The sequence below is a fragment of the Mus musculus genome, chromosome 16 (genome assembly GCF_000001635.26).
Source record: "Mus musculus strain C57BL/6J chromosome 16, GRCm38.p6 C57BL/6J".
NCBI classification, from domain to species: domain Eukaryota; kingdom Metazoa; phylum Chordata; class Mammalia; order Rodentia; family Muridae; genus Mus; species Mus musculus.
Genome location: NC_000082.6, coordinates 39,723,068 through 39,741,742, shown reverse-complemented (window position 1 = coordinate 39,741,742; position 18,675 = coordinate 39,723,068).

Here is an 18,675-nt window from a genome sequence, read left to right as displayed (position 1 = left end):
GTGTGTAGGATATATAGGCATATATATTTGTATGCGTATGTGTGTATGTGCACACTTATGATGTATATGTGTATGTGTGTTTATGTGCACACATATGATGTATATGTGTATGTGTGTTTATGTGCATATGAATATATGTGAATATGTGTATGTGAGTGCTGGTGCCTGTGAAGTGCAAAAGACTGCCAGAGATCATGTAGCTGGAGTTACAGATGTCTGTGAGTCAGTCTCCTGACTTGGGTGCTAAAAAATCGGCTTGAGTCCTCCAAAAGAGAAGTGCATACTCCTAACTATGGAACCATCTACTCAGCCCAAAGCTGTTTATTTTTTAACTAAACTGAGTTGGGACTGTTATCAAATGAACCTTATGTCTGAAGTCACATTTTCTTAACCTCAACCTTGATTCTAAGTCTAGTGTTACATGATTTGAAATAATTAATGTAGATTTTGATGTTCTCCACATTTTTCTATTTAATCTCTCTCTCTCTCTCTCTCTCTCTCTCTCTCTCTCTCTCTCTCTCTCTCTCTCTCTCTCTGTGTGTGTGTGTGTGTGTGTGTGTATGTGGGTATATACAGAGGTATTAATTAATGTTCCCTAAGGGAATATTCAAATCAGGAGACATAGGAGTCAATAGGCAGACAACCTCTTCCATTAATATTATCACAGAAAATCTCTTTTTGACATTCATTTTCTTCTTCTTCTTCTTCTTCTTCTTCTTCTTCTTCTTCTTCTTCTTCTTCTTCTTCTTCTTCTTCTTCCTCTTCTTCTTCTTCTTCTTCTTCTTCTTCTTCTTCTTCTTCTTCTTCTTCTTCTTCCTCTTCTGCTTCTTCTTCTTCTTCTTCTTCTTCTTCTTCTTCTTCTTCTTCTTTTTCTTCTTCTTCTTCTTCTTCTTCTTCTTCTTCTTCTTCTGCTTCTGCTTCTGCTTCTGCTTCTGCTTCTGCTTCTGCTTCTGCTTCTGCTTCTTCTTCTTCTTCTTCTTCTTCTTCTTCTTCTTCTTCTTCTTCTTCTTCTTCTTCTTCTTCTTCTCCTCCTCCTCCTCCTCCTCCTCCTCCTCCTCCCCCTCATTATTATTATTATTATTATTATTATTATTATTATTATTATCTTTATCATTATAATTATTTATTCCCTTTTTACAGTCTACTCGTTATCTCCCTTGCAATCCACCATCGAACTGTTCCTCATTACATACCCCTTCCTCTGAATCTAAAAGGATGTCCCCAACCCTGACCCCACCCCCAAAACCCCTCCACTCTCTGGGGCCTCAATTCTCTCAAGGTTTAGATATATTTTCTCTCACTGAGATCATATCAGGCAGTCTTCTCATGTATGTGTGTCAGGGGACTCATATCAGCTGGTGTATGCTGCCCAGTTGGTGGCTCAGTGACTGAGAGCTCTGTGGTGGTAGTAGGGGAAGGGCTGGGTCTGGGTTAGTTGAGACTGATGGTCATCCTATGGGGTCGTACTCTTCCTCAGCGTCTTCCACCTTTTCCCTAATTCAACTACAGGGTTCCCCAGCTTCTATCCATTGGTTGGGTGTAAGTATCTGCATCTGACTCTTTCAGATGCTTGTTAGGCCTCTTGGAGGGCAGCCATGCTAGGCTCCTGTCAGTAAGCACATCATAGCATCAGTAATAGTGTCAGGTCTTGGAGCCTTCCCTTGACCTGGATTCCAATTTGGACATGTCACCAGGTCTCCTTTCCCTCAGTCTCTTCTCCATTTTTGTCCCTGCAATTCTTTTGGAAAGGAATAATTCTGGGTCAGAATTGTTGACTGTGAGATGGTAACCCCATCTCTTCACTTAATGCCCTGTCTTTCTACTGCAGGTGGGCTCTACAAGTTCCCTGTCCCCACTGTAGGGCATTGTCTACCTTTTCAGATGAGCATGGTGTATTTGAGCCTTACTAAGTCAATGACTTTCTTCTCTCTTTATTTAATTTATTTTGGGGCTTATAAACAATAGTAACGTTTTTCTCACACCCAGATAAGCTGGAAAATTCAGGATTAAGTTTCTCACAGCTATGGACATCTTCCTTACACACTTCTGGGTGTGTCTTTGTCCTATAGCAAAGAGTGGGGAATCCTATGGTGCTCTACCTCATATCACTATAAAAAGCAATTTCAAATCATTCTTTTTAGGTGAGCATAAAAAGTAGCACACCTGATCATGGCTTCTTCATATGTCTCCATCACTTTGCTTCACTCTCATTCCTTCTCATCTCATGCTCTCCAGATGATTCCTTTCCTGGGTAACAGGTTCTTAAATTAAGGGTTGGTTTTTCTTTTTTTTAATCATTTCTCAGTCTCTCATTATTAATCCTTAAAACTAACATCCTGAAATCTGTTTTACCTGGAACCATCAACTGAGCTAAGACAAATCCCATCTGTACAATCATCTTTCTGTGATGTTAAGAAAATGACCTAAACTCTCCTTGTCACACTTGTCATACCCACAAAATTCTAGTTTTGATGGAACTTAAGTCTTATGAAGACTAAGACAAAATGAAGTGTGATACACAATGTAGACTCAGTATTAGCTATTGTTACTATTAAACATTTGGTATTGCAATGTCAGCGCATTGTGTCTCATTTAGGGAAAAATTTTTATTGCCAAAATAAGAGCAAATAGATTTGAAAATAAAATCAATACATATCCACTCTGCTGAGTTCTTTTGTCCTTCAGTACAAATATCCTTAAGAAAGTCTAGTGTCCTTTTTGGAATCCTTTGTCTACATGAATTTTAATTTGAGAGACTTACAAGAAGTTAAACTTTTTGATAACTCTAACGCATAGAAGCACATATCACAAGTAAAGTAAAGCTTATTCTTTATTCTTTACTTATTTTGCTCAAAATTAAAATCACAGCATAGATTGCACCGTTCAGCAAATTCAAATGAATTCTATCTATAAATATGTATGTGTATGACATATGTAAATGTACATGATCGATATGCATGTGCGCACCTCTACTTTTAGCTTAAATTTGGAGACTTTAATATGTATTATAGTATTAAGAAAATATTTAATGTCACTTCAGAGCATAAGAATTATATTAAAGATCCAAGATTTGGATCTCTAGTGTGTCACTTTCTGTAAAATATTAGATTACTTAACCTCCCTGAATTACACTTCATTCATTTATTTTAAAGTGTGTAGAGTAGTAATAAAACCGCTCCTACAGATTCATCATTAGGATGAAATGAATGTACATAAAAGCATTTTAATTAAAAATATTTTACTAATATAAAACATTAAATAATGTTACTTGCACAATCAATCAAATTATCTTCTCTATTTGCATTTAAATACCAACGAGAGCTGAGTTTAAAAATAGAAGACTCTCCTTTTAACTCTCTGTTCAAATCTTCCTTTGACATCTGATGCTAACAGAGGAAACCATAGCCACCTTGACTATGAACAAAAGCCATTCTGGCTTTGATTCAGCCATGGATATGGCTGTGGAATTTGAGAACCTTCTCTGCTAATGCATTCCATTCTTCCTAACCCATATATTCCTATACTTTAGACCACAATTGTGAGGTTCTCTTTCTGGCATTTGGCTACCTCTCCTGTGGCAATAAATGCTTTTTTCTCTGTAAATAAGCACTGACACACCGTGAAATTCCAGAATAAGAAAGCACAGGTTAAGAGGTAGGTTCAAGTAAAAGACAGCAATTGAACTAAGCTGGGTAGATGTTAAGAAAATTAAACTGTGATGAGGGCATTTTGGACAGTGAAAAGAGTAAGCTTGCAGACACAGACAGCAAGATATAATTGTCAAGAGGATGGATTTAAGAGTGATTGTGTCTTTAGTCTTAGCATTTCAATCTCTGAAACCATGTTCTGGAAGCTTTACTCTCAATACATTAATGTTGGGGCCAGAATTCTCAAGTCATGGTGCCTCCATCCTCATGAATGTATTTGTACTTTTCTCATAGGGTGAGTTAGCACTTACAGAATTGGGTTCTTATAAATGAAGATGTGCTTCCTTTGTTCTGTCTGCCTCCTTCTCATTCTTCTGCCATCCTATTCACTAGGACAACAGATGATAATTTGGTGTCCTAGGTTCCTAGTCTGCAGATGAGTAGTCAAATGAACTTGTTATTTCTAATAAGTTATCCAGTTTGTAATTTTTTATTGTTGTAACAAAAACAAATGTTTTAAGATAGGTTCACTGTTGCTTTGACTCCAGCAAAGAAAAATAATCAACAAAAAGTAAGCTGACAAGAGAAAATACTGAATCTCAAAAGGCCCTAAATAGTCAACTTAATCTTAATAAAGATGAGCAGAGCAACTGGACTCTTTCTCATTTTAAAATATATTACAGACTTTTAATAATGAAAATTATATAGTGTGAATTAAAGACAGACATATAAAAAAACCTGTAGAACTGAATAAAAAGACAAGAAGTAAACCCTTACATGTATTCAATGTTCTTCAACAAGGGTTGTCAGACTTGAAAAAAATGAAGAAAACATAGTATCTACACAGTATTTGGAAATATACACACAGCATTAAAAAAGGTGGGTACTTATATACAAAAGTTGGGTTCAACCTGTACAAGAAGTATATCAAACTGGGTTAGAGTATAAAAGGCATGACCCGACACTATGGGAATCCTAATACAAACACGAAAAGGGCCAGGCAGTGATTTTCTGGATATGGCACCAAAAGAGAAGGCAGCATCAGTGACACTGGTCAAGTGGGGAATTATGTCATGCTCAAAAATTTAGCATAGCAAAAGAAACAAACAAACAGCAGCTGAAAAGTTGACATAAAATAGGAGAAATATTTTCAAACCCTATATCCAATTAGGGGTTGACATATAAAATTTAAAATGAATTTTGACAACTCAAGAACAATCACGGCTTTGCCAGAGCTCCTCGGGGAGCCATCTTGGTTCCCAGATCCCTCCAAGACTACTCTGCCCAGGTAAGAGTGTGGACTACAGAAGCTAACAGCTTCTGGGACAGGCTCTGTTTCTGGCCTTCATCTTCTGCCAGGGGGCAGGTCCAAACACAAGATATCTGTGCACCTTCCCTGCAAGAGGAGAACTTGCCTGCAGAGAGTGCTCTATCCACTGAAACTCAGGAGCAAGGTAGTCTCCCAGGTCTGCTGATAGAGGCTAACAGAATCAGAGGTAGAACAAGCTCTAACCAGAGAAAACTATAACAACTAACTCCAGAGATTACCAGATGTCAAAAGGCAAAGGTAAGAATATTACTAACAGAAACCAAGACCACTCACCATCATCAGCACTCCCACCTCAGCCACTCCTGGGTACCCCAACACACCCAAAAAGTTAGACGCGGATTTAAAAGCATATCTCATGATGATGGTAGAGGATATCAAGAAGGACTTTAATAACTCACTTAAAGAAATACAGGAGAACACTGCTAAAGAGTTACAAGTCCTTAAAGAAAAACAGGAAATCACAACCAAACAGTTAGAAGTCCTTAAAGAAAAACAGGAAAACACATCCAAACAGGTGATGGAAATGAACAATGAACAATACTAGACCTAAAAAGGGAAGTAGACACAATAAAGAAAACCCAAAGCTAGGCAAAACTAGAGATAGAAATCTTGGAAAGAAATCTGGAACCATAAATGTGAGAATCAGCAACAGAATAAAAGAGATGGAAGAGAGAATCTCAGGGGCAGAAGAGTCCATAGAGAACATCTGCACAACAATCAAAGAAAATGCAAAATGCAAAAAGATCCTAACTCAAAACACCCAGAAAATCCAAGACACAATGAGAAGACCAGATCTACAGATAATAGGAGTAGATGAGAATGAAGATTTTCAACTTAAAGGGCCAGCAAATATCTTCAACAAAATTATAGAAGAAAACTTCCCAAACCTAAAGAAAGAGATGCCCATGAACATACAAGAAGCCTACAGAACTCCAAATAGACTGGACCAGAAAAGAAATTCCTCTTGACACATAATAATCAGAACAACAAATGCACTAAATAAAGATAGAATATTAAAAGCAGTAAGGGGAAAATGTCAAGTAACATATAAAGGTAGGCCTATCAGAATTACACCAGATTTTTCACCAGAGACTATGAAAGCCAGAAGATCCTGAACAGATGTTATACAGATACTAAGAGAACACAAATGCCAGCCCAGGCTACTTTACCCAGCCAAACTTTCAATTACAATAGATGGAGAAACCAAAGTATTCCGTGACAAAATCAAATTCACACATTACCTTTCCATGAATCCAGCCCTTCAAAGGATAATAAAAAAAATATATACAAGGATGTAAACCATGTCCTAGAAAAAGCAAGAAAGTAATCCTTCAACAAATCTAAAAGAAGACAACCACAAGAACAGAATGCCAACTCTAACAACAAAAATAATAGGAAGCAACAATTACTTTTCCTTAATATTTCTTAATATCAATGGACTCAGTTCCCTAATAAAAAGATATAGACTAACAGACTGGCTACACAAACAGGACCCAACATTTTGCTGCTTACAGGAAACCCATCTCAGGGAAAAAGACAGATACTACCTCAGAATGAAAATAATTTTCCAAGCAAATGCCCCGAAGATACAAGCTGGAGTAGCCATTCTAATATCTAATAAAATCGACTTCCAACCCAAAGTTATCAAAACAGACAAGGAGGGGCACTTCATACTCATCAAACATAAAATCTTCCAAGAGGAGCTCTCAATTCTGAATATCTATGTTCCAAATACAAGGGCAGCCACATTCATTAAAGACACTTTAGTAAAGCTCAAAGCACACATTGTACCTCACACAATAATAGTGTGAGACTTCAACACACCACATTCTTCAATGGACAGATCGTAGAAACAGAAACTAAACAGGGACACAGTGAAACTAACAGAAGTTATGAAACAAATGGATTTAACACATATACAGAACATTTTATCCTAAAACAAAAGGATATAACTTCTTCTTAGCACCTCAAGGTACCTTCTCCAAAATTGACCATATAATTGGTCACAAAACAGGCCTCAACAGATACAAAAATATTGAAATTGTCCCATGTATCCTATCAGACCACCATGGACTAAGGCTGATCTTCAATTAACATAAATAATAGAAAGGCAACATTCACGTGGAAACTGAACAACACTTTTCTCAATGATACCTTTGTCAAGGAAGGAACAAAGAAAGAAATTAAAGACTTTTTAGACTTTAATGAAAATGAAGCCACAACATACCCAAACTTAAGGGGCACAATGAAAGCATTTCTAAGAGGAAAACTCATAGCTCTGAGTTCCACCAAAAAGAAACTAGAGAGAGCACACACTAGCAGCTTGACAACACACCTGAAAGCTCTAGAACAAAAGAAAGCAAATTCACCCAAGAGGAGTAGATGGCAGGAAATAATCAAACTCAGGGGCAAAATCAATCAAGTGTAAACAAGAAGAACTATTCAAAGAATCAAACAAATGGGAGGCCAGTTGTTTGAGAAAATCAACAAGATAGATTAAACCCTTAGCCAGAATCACTAGAGGGCACAGGGAACGCATCCTAATTAACAAAATCAGAAATGAAAAGGGAGACATAACAACAGATCCTGAAGAAATCCAAAACACCATCAGATCCTTCTATAAAAGGCTATACTCAACAAAACTGTAAAACCTGGAAAATTGGACAAATTTCTATACAGATACCAGGTACCAAAGTTAAATCAGGATCAGGTTAATGATCCAAACAATCCTATATCCCATAAAGAAATAGAAGCAGTCATTAATAGTCTCTCAACCAAAAAAAAAGCCCAGGACCAGATGGGTTTAGTGCAGAGTTCCATCAGACCTTCAAAGATCTAACGCCAGTTCTTCACAAACTATCCACAAAATAGAAGCAGAAGGTACTCTACCCAATTCATTCTACGAAGCTACAATTACTCTGATACCTAAACCACACAGAGAAAGAGAACTTCAGACCAATTACCCTTATGAATATCAATGCAAAAATACTCAATAAAATTCTCCCTAACCAAATCCAAGACCACATCAAAACAATCATCCATTCTGACTCAATAAAATTCTCCTTGACCAAATCCAACACCCATTCATGATAAAAGTCTTGGAAAGATCAGGGATTCAAGGCCCATATCTAAACATGATAAAAGCAATCTATGGCAAACCAGTAGCCAACATCAAAGTAAATGGTGAGAAGCTGGAAGCAATCCCTCTAAAATCAGGGACTAGACAAGGCTGCCCACTTTCTCCATACCTATTAAACACAGTATTTAAAGTCCTAGCCAGAGCAATTCGACAACAAAAGGAGATCAAGGGGATACAAATTGGAAAGGAAGAAGTCAAAATATCACTTTTTGCAGATGATATGATAGTATATATAAGTGACCCTAAAAATTCCACCAGAGAACTCCTAAACCTGATAAACAGCTTCAGTGAAGTATCTGGATATAAAATTAACTCAAACAAGTCAATAGCCTTCCTGTAAACAAAGGATAAACAGGCTGAGAAAGAAATTAGGGAAACAACACCCTTCTCAATAGCCACAAAAAATATAAAATACCTTGGAGTGACTCTAACTCAGGAAGGGAAAGATCTGTATGATAAGAACTTCAAGTCTCTATCAAAGAAATTAAAGAAGATCTCAGAAGATGGAAAGATCTCCCATGCTCATGGATTGGCAGGATCAATATAGTAAAAATGGCTGTCTTGCCAAAAGCAATCTACAGATTCAATGCAATCCCCATCAAAATTCCAACTCAATTCTTCAACAAATTAGAAAGGGCAATCTGCAAATTTATTTGGAATAACAAAAAACCTAGGATAGCAAAAACTCTTCTCAAGGATAAAAGAACTGAAAGAAAGATGAAATTTCAAGACCTGCAATTCATATAAAGTACTCAGAAATTGCTGGTTGTTTGTGATCCTAGAGGCTGCCTGGGGCTGAGAAAAAAGAAAAACAAACCTGGGTATGCCCAGTAGTTAAAACATTCCTGGGAACATCTTGACTATAAGAAAGAGGAATGTGAGGACATAACAGGGCTATCTGAACTGAGTCAATAACTCACAGAACTCTGACACCCTGCCCGTACATGTAATTTTTCTGCTGATGTTTGAATAAGCCAATAGTGCTATGCTGAATTCCACACCCCTAAGCCCCTTACCCCATAAAAAAAAATCCTAGCTCTCGAGCCTTGTGGTGGACATCCATTATCTCCTGTATGGATGCATGTTGTTCCGGAGTTCTGTCATGAAACTACCTCATGTAATTACATCAGGGCCGTCTATTCATGATTCTTTGGGTGCACACCAAATCGGGAATTGAGTGGGGGTTTCCCCACTAGATTCTATCAGAACCTCTGGTGGAATCACCATGCCTGACCTAAAGCTGTACTACAGAGCAATTGTGATAAAAAACTGCATGGTACTGGTATAGCGACAGACAAGTTGACCAATGGAATAGAATTGAAGACCCAGAAATGAACCCACACACCTATGGTCACTTGATATTTGACAAGGGAGCTAAAACCATCCAGTGGAAGAAAGACAGCATTTTCAACAAATGGTGCTGGCACAACTGGCAGTTATCATGTAGAAGAATGTGAATTGATCCATTCCTATCTCCTTGTACTAAGGTCAAATCTAAGTGGATCAAGGAACTCCACATAAAACCAGAGACAGTGAAAGACAGTGAAACTTATTGAGGAGAAAGTGGGGGAAAGCCTCAAAGATATGGGCACAGGGGAAAAATTCCTGAATAGAACAGAAATGGCATGTGCTATAAGATTGAGAATAGACAAATGGGACCTCATAAAATTGCAAAGCTTCTGTAAGGCAAAAGATACTGTCAATAATACAAAAAGGCCACCAACAGATAGGTAAAGGATCTTTACCTATCCTAAATCAGAGAGGGGACTAATATCCAATATATATATATATATATATATATATATATATATATATATATATATATATATATATATCTCAAGAAGGTGGACTTCAGAAAATCAGGTAACCCCTTTAAAAATGGCGCTCAGAGCTAAACAAAGAATTCTCACCTGAGGAATACCAAGTGGCTGAGAAGCACCTGAAAAAATGTTCAACAGCCTTAATCATCAGGGAAATGCAAATCAAAACAACCCTGAGATTCCACCTCATACCAGTCAGAATGGCTAAGATCAAAATTCAGGGGACAGCAGATGCTGGCGAGGATGTGGAGAAAGAGGAACACTCCTCCATTGTTGGAGGGATTACAAGCTTGTGCAACCACTCTGGAAATCAGTCTGGCGGTTCCTCAGAAGATTGGACAAAGTACTACCAGAGGATTCTTCAATACCACTCCTGGGCATACATCCAGAAGATGTTCCAACTGGAAAGAAGGACACATGCTCCACTATGTTCGTATCAGCCTCATTTATAATAGCCAGAAGCTGGAATGAACCCAGATGCCCCTCAACAGAGGAATGGATACAGAAAATATTGTATATTTATACAATGGAGTACTACTCAGCTATTAAAAAGAATGAATTTATGAAATTCCTAGGCAAATGGATGGGCATGGAGAGCATCATCCTGAGTGTGGTAACTCAATCACAAAAGAACTCACATGATAGGTACTCACTGATAAGTGGATATTAGCCCAGAAACTTAAAATACCCAAGATATAAGATACAATTTGCAAAACACATGAAACTCAAGAAGAACGAAGACCAAAATGTGGACACTTCGCCCCTTCTTAGAATTGGGAACAAAACACCCATGGAAGGAGTTACAGAGACAACGTTTGGAGCTTAGACAAAAGGATGGACCATCTAGAGACTGCCATACCCAGGGTTCCATCCCGTAATCAGCCTTCAAACAAGTTTGCTGAAAGGACCCTGATATAGTGGTCTCTTGTGAGGTTATGCCGGGCCTAGCAAACACAGAAGTGGATGCTCACAGTCAGCTATTGGATGGATCACAGGGGCCCCAATGGAGGACCTAGAGAAAGTACCCAAGGAGCTAAAGGGGCCTTCAACCCTATAGGAGGAACAACAATATGAACTAACCAGTACCCCCCTGAGCTCGTGTCTCCAGCTGCATATGTATCAGAAAATGGCCTAGTAGGCCCTCAGTGGAAAGAGAGGCCCATTGGTCTTGTAAACTTTATATGCCTCAGTACAGAGGAATGGCAGGGCCAAGAAGTGGGAGGTGGTGGGTAGGAGAGTGAGGGTTAGGGTATGAGGGACTTTTGGGATAGCTTTGGAAATTTAAATGAAGAAAATACCTAATCAAAAAAAAAAAAAAAGAACAATCAAGTATCTGAACAAATGGACACAAAGAAATTAATACATCTTTCTTCAAAGAATATACATAGTCAATTCATTAGAAGATTGAGAATATCATTATTTAGGACAGAAAAACAAATTAAACCCATGTGTACTGGGTGTGTCAACTTGACACAGCTGGAGTTATCACAGAGAAAGGAGCTTCAGTTGGGGAAGTGCCTCCATGAGATCCAGCAGTGGGGCATTTTCTCAATTAGTGATCAAGGGGAAAGGCCCCTTGTGGGTGAGACCAATCTTGGGCTGGTAGTCTTGGGCTCTATAAGAGAGCAGGCTGAGCAAGCCAGAGGAAGCAAGCCAGTAAATAACATCTCTCCATGGCCTCTGCATCAGATCCTGTTTCCTAACCTGCTTGAATTCCAGTCCTGACTTCCTTTGGTGATAAACAGCAGTATTGAATTATAAGCTGAATAAACCCTTTCCTCCCTAACTTGCTTCTTGGTCATAATGTTTGTGCAGGAATAGAAACCCTGGTAAGACACCATGATATACAGTCTCTAAAAACCATCGAAAATTGTCAAATAAGGATGCAGAGAAATTGTGAATCTCTTTGTAGTGGTCAAAATTGAAAGAGTATGTGACCCATCTACTGTACCTCAGAATATATACTCAAAATAATAAAAAAAGCCAGAAGAGATATTTGTAAATTAGTTTTCATGGCAACATCGATATTAACAAAAGCCAGGATGGAATGCAATGTCTGTCAACAGAATGGATACAGGAAATGTGATACATCCTTATATGGATATATCAGGAAAGGTTCTTTAAACTATACATTTCAAAACTTTATGATAGCTATGAGTCACTCACATAAGAATAAATGTTGCATCATTCTACTTATAGGTGGCATGTAAAATAGTTCACATCATAGAAATCAACACTAGTCCTAGAAATGACAATTGCATAGGAAGATGACAGGAAGTTGTTATGACAGGAAGTGTTATGTGACAGGAAGATGATAGGAAGGTGTTCAATAGGACAGTTTCAGCTGGGCTGGATGGGAGAAGTTTGGGGTATTAGTTAAAGAGCACAGTTCATGCGGTTGATAACTTAATACTTGTAAGCTATCAAAGGAGTGAATTTCATATTATGATTTTTTTTAATAAAAGAAGTATCCTGAAATCCTAATAAAGGTCAACAATGATGATAATTTTATGTGAGATACATAGCTACTTGAGGACTAAATTGGGTTGAAATGACATAATTAGAACCGAATTCAAGGACACAGAGGTACCCTCACTGAGATGGGCAAGAAGGGAACCATGTGAAAAAAATGCAGAAAGAAAATTGGACGGTGAAAACACATTTTTGAAGATTAATAGTACAGGTTGAAATTTTAAATGATTGAGGAATTCAGTTTTGGTAAACAGAGAGAGGCAGACTATTATGAAATATAAGATGACTGGAACAGAACAATAGATATAAAACAATGGGAATCTAAGTGCTTCTTGCATTAGTTAACTAATTTATCATTAATTGTGAAGTATATCGTGTATATAGTTAAACATATGTGGTATGTTAAGTGGCCTTTTAAATCCACGTTCATGTATGATGCTTACATGTCACTGTAAAGTATTCCAAGCATGGCACAAGCTTTCTACTGATGAATTCTATTACTCTCATTTTATAATATTCATCAAACCAACTATAGTGCCAAAAATGAAGTCTCCATTAAATAAATAGGCCTGGGTCAGACTCTCAAAATCCAGCCCCAGTGGCAAACAAAGTAAGAGATAGTTTTCTTCTTTTTCCCAAACAGTTTCTTTAGTCAGTATCTGAAATGATTGCAACATTTCTTACTGTTCTGTGCATGAAAGTCATCTGACATTACTATTAGAATGCAAATTCTCTACACTCCTCCCTAGAAAGCTTATTTCCACACTATTTAGAGAAGGGCCTTGGAACATGATTTCTAACAAACACTCTGGTTTACTTTGAAGCAGGTGGTCAGTGGACTGCATTTGGGAATGGTAATCCTATTGAATGAACAAAAAAGGTCCTTGATCATTATGCCAAGGACATATGACATAATATTGCAGACTTAAGGAATCACTAGATCATGAATAAATGGATGATAAAATCATGATTTATTTGTATATAGATATAGTCTAAGCATGGAATAAGATAAATAACAAGAAGGCCATTTACAAGGAGACTTTTGAAAAGACAAAACTGTCTGTAGAGAAGACAGACTCAAGAAACACTTAAGAGAACACTCAAAGCCTTGTGAGTATTGAGATCTGTGTGAGGGCAGATGAACAGGGAAGAAAGAATAACGACCTAGTTTCCTTCAATAATGTAGATAAATTGCTTACCCAGATCTTGATGTCATCCCAATCACAGGGCTGTCACCCTACAGTGTAACACAGAAGATATAGATCCATTTCTTTATATTCTGTGGTGACAGTTGGCTGATCTTTGTTGCACTATACAGGGCAATTTTAAGAACAATTAAGTCTCCATTAAATAGGCCTGGGTCAGACTCACAAAATCCAGCCCTTGTGGCAAAGGAGCATGGTCCCTAGAACAACCATCCTGCTAGGGAAATAATTGGTATTTTCTCAACTACGTTGACTTGACTGGGCAACAAGCCTAGGAGGGGAGTTGGTTAAAGACCAGTCCTCTGCCAAGGATTCCTTCCAGCTTGTTTTGTCACAAAGTGTTCAGCACTGGCAGCTGAGAAGTGACACAGATAGCCTGTGACAGCAGAGGCTGTATTTCAGTCCCTGATATGAGTCCCATGAACTTCTTAGGACAGCTCTGGAGATGAGGTATCCAACTGGAGACAACAATACCATGCCTTTTCAAAACCATCCTCATTGTCAAACTCGTAACGATGCCAACAAATTTTAGTGCTCACAGGCGAGTTCATGATATGTTTCCAAGAGCTTGCTCATGAGCCATCAAATCTGAGTCTCACAACAGTCCTGGGAGTGGAAAGGGGAATGTGTTGGCCTTCGTTTTGTAAATCAAGACAGTGAGACATGTGGCAGTAAAGTGTGCCCAACAAGGTCTTTTACACATTTGCCCCTGGAGCTGCAGCCATACCACTGATAACAAAAGACCATAGATATTTTCAGGAAACTGATGAGTTTCCTAAGGACCAAGGAAATCTGATTTCTGTGAGCTGCTCTTCACCTCTTCCAGAGCAGCAGCACCTCTCTAGTGTGTGTTCACAATGTTACAAGGGGCACTTGGCCTGAGGACATCTGAGAGTGGTCAGCAGCATAGCCAACAGATGTATGCTATGGTTCTCAACCCTACCTCATGGACCAGCTGTATAAGTTTCCAAGGTACATTAGGCAGAACATAGAAATTAAGTGATGGCTGAGACACAAAAAAAATCAAAACAAAACATGCAGACAAACAAACTGATGCAGAAGGAGCCAGGTAAGGAGCAGGTAATGTTTGCATCAGAAATCAGTAAACTCTGACTCAAAATTTGAATTTAGCACACAAATTGGGAAGAAGCAATGACTACACTACGACTTGAAAAATGTTTCCTGTTTCAAATATATAGCTGCTATAGCTGTCAGCATTTGGCTTTGCCATCTGTCGCTTGTCACCGAACTTCAAAGCTCTTATATGTAAACTTTGCAATTCACTTAAAATAATTCCAAATATGAGAATTATTTAATTTAGCAGCAAATTCAGACCATGGGCCAGAAAAACTCAAACTAAAAAGGTTGGGAACTGATATTATGCCTGGCATCTTTATGTTGCTTAGTTTTCTTACTATGAGTTTGGGTAAACTCCAGAAATGAGCAAATGTTTAAGAAGAAAGGAAATCGTTGCTGAAACATCTCACAGATATTCTAAAGTCTTAAAATTACAGCATTAGGTGTAGATGAATCCATCTCAGACTGAAACAGTCATGGTCATGAACCAGGTGGGAAATAAGCACACTGATTATTTCCTGTGGTAGAGCTACGGCAAGCATGAGGGCTCATCTCTGTTCTACAAGGGTAGTGATGGACCTTGGGGATACCCAAGAATGCAGAGAGTGTGGTGGACCAGGTTTGTGGTTTGTGAGTGAAACCGATGCTTTCTTGAACAACATTCAATGAGACCTTTCAGAGATCAAGCAGAAGAGTGGCATTGCGGCACTTCAGCAATGGACCACATTCTCCAAGCAGAATAAGATGCAGACACAACTTTATTTTCTCTCCTTTTTGTTGTTGTATCTCTGAATATTAAAAACAATTTTCATGCCTTCCACATCCTTTATACCTACATTGGTTGATGACTATCTGTATCCTTTTCTTCTCAAGAAACATATAATATTACTGTGACTCCAGAGGTGGCTTAGTGGTTAAGCACACATGCTGCTCTTCCAAAGGACCTGAGTTTGGTTCCCAGAATCCACACGAGGGTTCACAACTGTCTCTAACTCTAACTTCAGAAGATCCAATGATGTATTTTAGCCTTAAGGGGCACTATATATACATACAGCTCCCACCCCTGACATATACACTTATACACAATCCAAAATCTAAAATAAAAACATAAAATATTTAAAAATCATACCTCGCCTTTTGTTTTGCTTTGCTTTGCTTTGCTTTGCTTTGCTTTGCTTTGCTTTGCTTTGCTTTGCTTTGCTTTGCTTTAAAGATGGTGAGTGAGTGAAGAGCACCTTAGCAAAAGGACAGACTGAGCTGTATGCAATGCATCCTGGACCACCAAGGAGCAGAACAATGATATTATGGTGACCACCACTGTGCAGTGCTCACTGTGCAACAGAAAAGGTGAAGACCTGTGCCTCAAAAGCACGGGTGTGTGTGTCTGACTTCCCACTATGGTTTTGCAGGCAGATTATTATGTGAGATCTCAAATTTAGAATTAAATGATTAAACAAAACTTTCCCCTGTCCCAGCCTCATTCCTCTTAAAGGCAAATAAGTAAATACCTCCTGATCACCTCATCATCTTTCCTTTCTAGAACCACCGTTGGGAAGTTTTGCATGTTAGTAGATTCCTTTGGATTCCTTTCTATTAGCTTCCCATCTGAACACGGAGAGAACCTTGGAATCCTGGACTACTGACTGTATTTGGTACCTCAGAAGTCATTTACTCTTGATAACCCTAATGCAGTTCGACTTTCTTTCCAAGAGTTTTGTTGGAAAGATGTTTGTGCAGTCCAAACTGTGTTAGAGCTAGACAACATTTTCCATTACACTTCACTGATGCCAGATGCTGTTAAACTGGCTATTTTCCATGGTCTTTGTACTTTGGCTAGGCTCTTTAACCATGTATTTTATTTGCTTGATCTTCATATTCCTAAAGCAACAATAGGATTACTTTCCTATTTTGATACATTCTCTGACAACTTACATTCCCTTTCCATCTACAAATCTAAGAAGATAAATAACACTTATTCAGAATATAATAATTCTATATTATAAAAACATAGAATACATACAATAATATGATTAATCCACGGTATACATATACATTATTGATTGCAGCATAATTATCTATGACATAACAGAGCACTTGATTGTATTTCTGAAAAACATATGTTTTATAAATTAAAGATAACTGTTTTTAAAGATTTATTTACATTTTAATTATGCATATGTGTGTTCCTGTATGTGTGAGAGATATATGCATATCAGTGCAGTGCCCACAGATGAAGCATCCGTGGAGCTGGAGTTACTGGCTATTGTGACCTACATTTCTTGGGTGGTAGAAAATGAACTTGAGTCCTTCGAAAAAGTAGTGTATGCTCTTAACCACTGAGCCATCTCTCCAGCCCTTGAAATGAGTTTTTACAGGCCCTGGAATATTTATTTCTTCTTCCGAAGACATTTCAGCAATCAACTCTTAATCTGAGCTAATCCTTCCTTGTCCTTTTCTCTCCCAATCTAAACACTTAGTCCCATATTTGCTGCTAAACGTTCAAATAAACATTGAGATTCAATCTCAAGAGTTCTCCAAATAAGCGTCTTCCAATTCAAACTATTCAGAGCCAAGACCAGCCCGGGTCTTAGCAACCAGAGCTCTGTTCGGTTCCTCTGTCAACTGTCATCACTATGCAAATATCTTATGTGGTTTCCAGCCTTCCTAATGGTCATTGTATTTATCTCCCAAAAGACTCCTTGCAGTGTGAGACAACTTGCTCACACACTCATGCAATCTGCCTTTGCACACTCACACAACACTTTTGCACTCCCTCCTGGTTTCTGATGCCTGCCTCCCTATCTAATTTCCTCTTCATCTCTTTCCAACATGGCATTACCTACCCTGTTTGGAACCAGGGCTCTGGCAATTATAGAAGGTATGTTATTAACTCTGCCAGCTGCTTCATCACCTGCACTCACTGTAAGCCAATTTAAAAAATCTTTGTTCTTGGATACTCTGCTTATTCTAATTAGAGAGCTTATCATAGAGCTGCAGCAAAAACCAGCTTTGACAATGATCTTGCCTCCTTCCTTCTGTAATATAAAGTAAGGAACAAAATGTGTTTAAGACACCAAGCTCATGCCTCACGCTACTTTTTTTCCTCGGTATTACTTAGCTACCCAAGACCTTTCTTCAAGACCTTCATAAATTTATGCATGAGCCTGTTTGAGAACTCTGGACATTGAAGGAAACGTGATGAAACAGAACTCTGGGGTGTTCTTGAAAGGGGAAGTCAGAAAAGAAGTTTGCTTTCTATCTTTTCCTTTGTCCTCTGTTTTCTTTAGGAAGCCTGTTTCCTCTCATGCCTTTCCAACACACCTGCTGCTGAATAGGAAACTGAGGGAGGAAACAATAGCAGTTGCAGTGAGTAGGAATTAATTTACAAAGGGGCAGAAGCAAGCAGGGGCTGCAGAGCATGCTGTACCTTCTCTTTCAGGCCTTACTAAACCCAGGAGGGTACTGGGTTGCCGGATTTAGAGTGTCTTCTAGAGCAAAAGAAAATGTGTCTAGAGGATGGGGAAGATCCTCCTTCTCTAAAGAGCTTGCTGATTCCACAGGAGAACCAGAGGACAAATTTCTTAGTATCCACAGAAAAAGCTGGGTACATCAATTCCCAACTGTAACCCCAGGCCTTGGGAAGTCAGGAGGTGGCATGAAGAGTCAGATCTCTGAAGCTCAATGGCCAGTTAGTCTGACCAAATCAATAAGCTCCAGGCTCAGCTCAAGACCTTGTCTCAAAATACAAGGTGGAAAACTATCAAGGAGGACATGCAATATTGACTTCTGACCTCCACGGTTGTGTGCATTCATGTGTATGTATACAGTACACACACACACACACAGAGAGAGAGAGAGAGAGAGAGAGAGAGAGAGAGAGAGAGAGAAAGAGAGAGAGAGAGAGAGAGAGAGAGAGAGAGAGAGAGAGAGAGAGGAAAGAGGGAGATCTAGCTATCTTTCATATGATACCTCTATTAGTATTCTA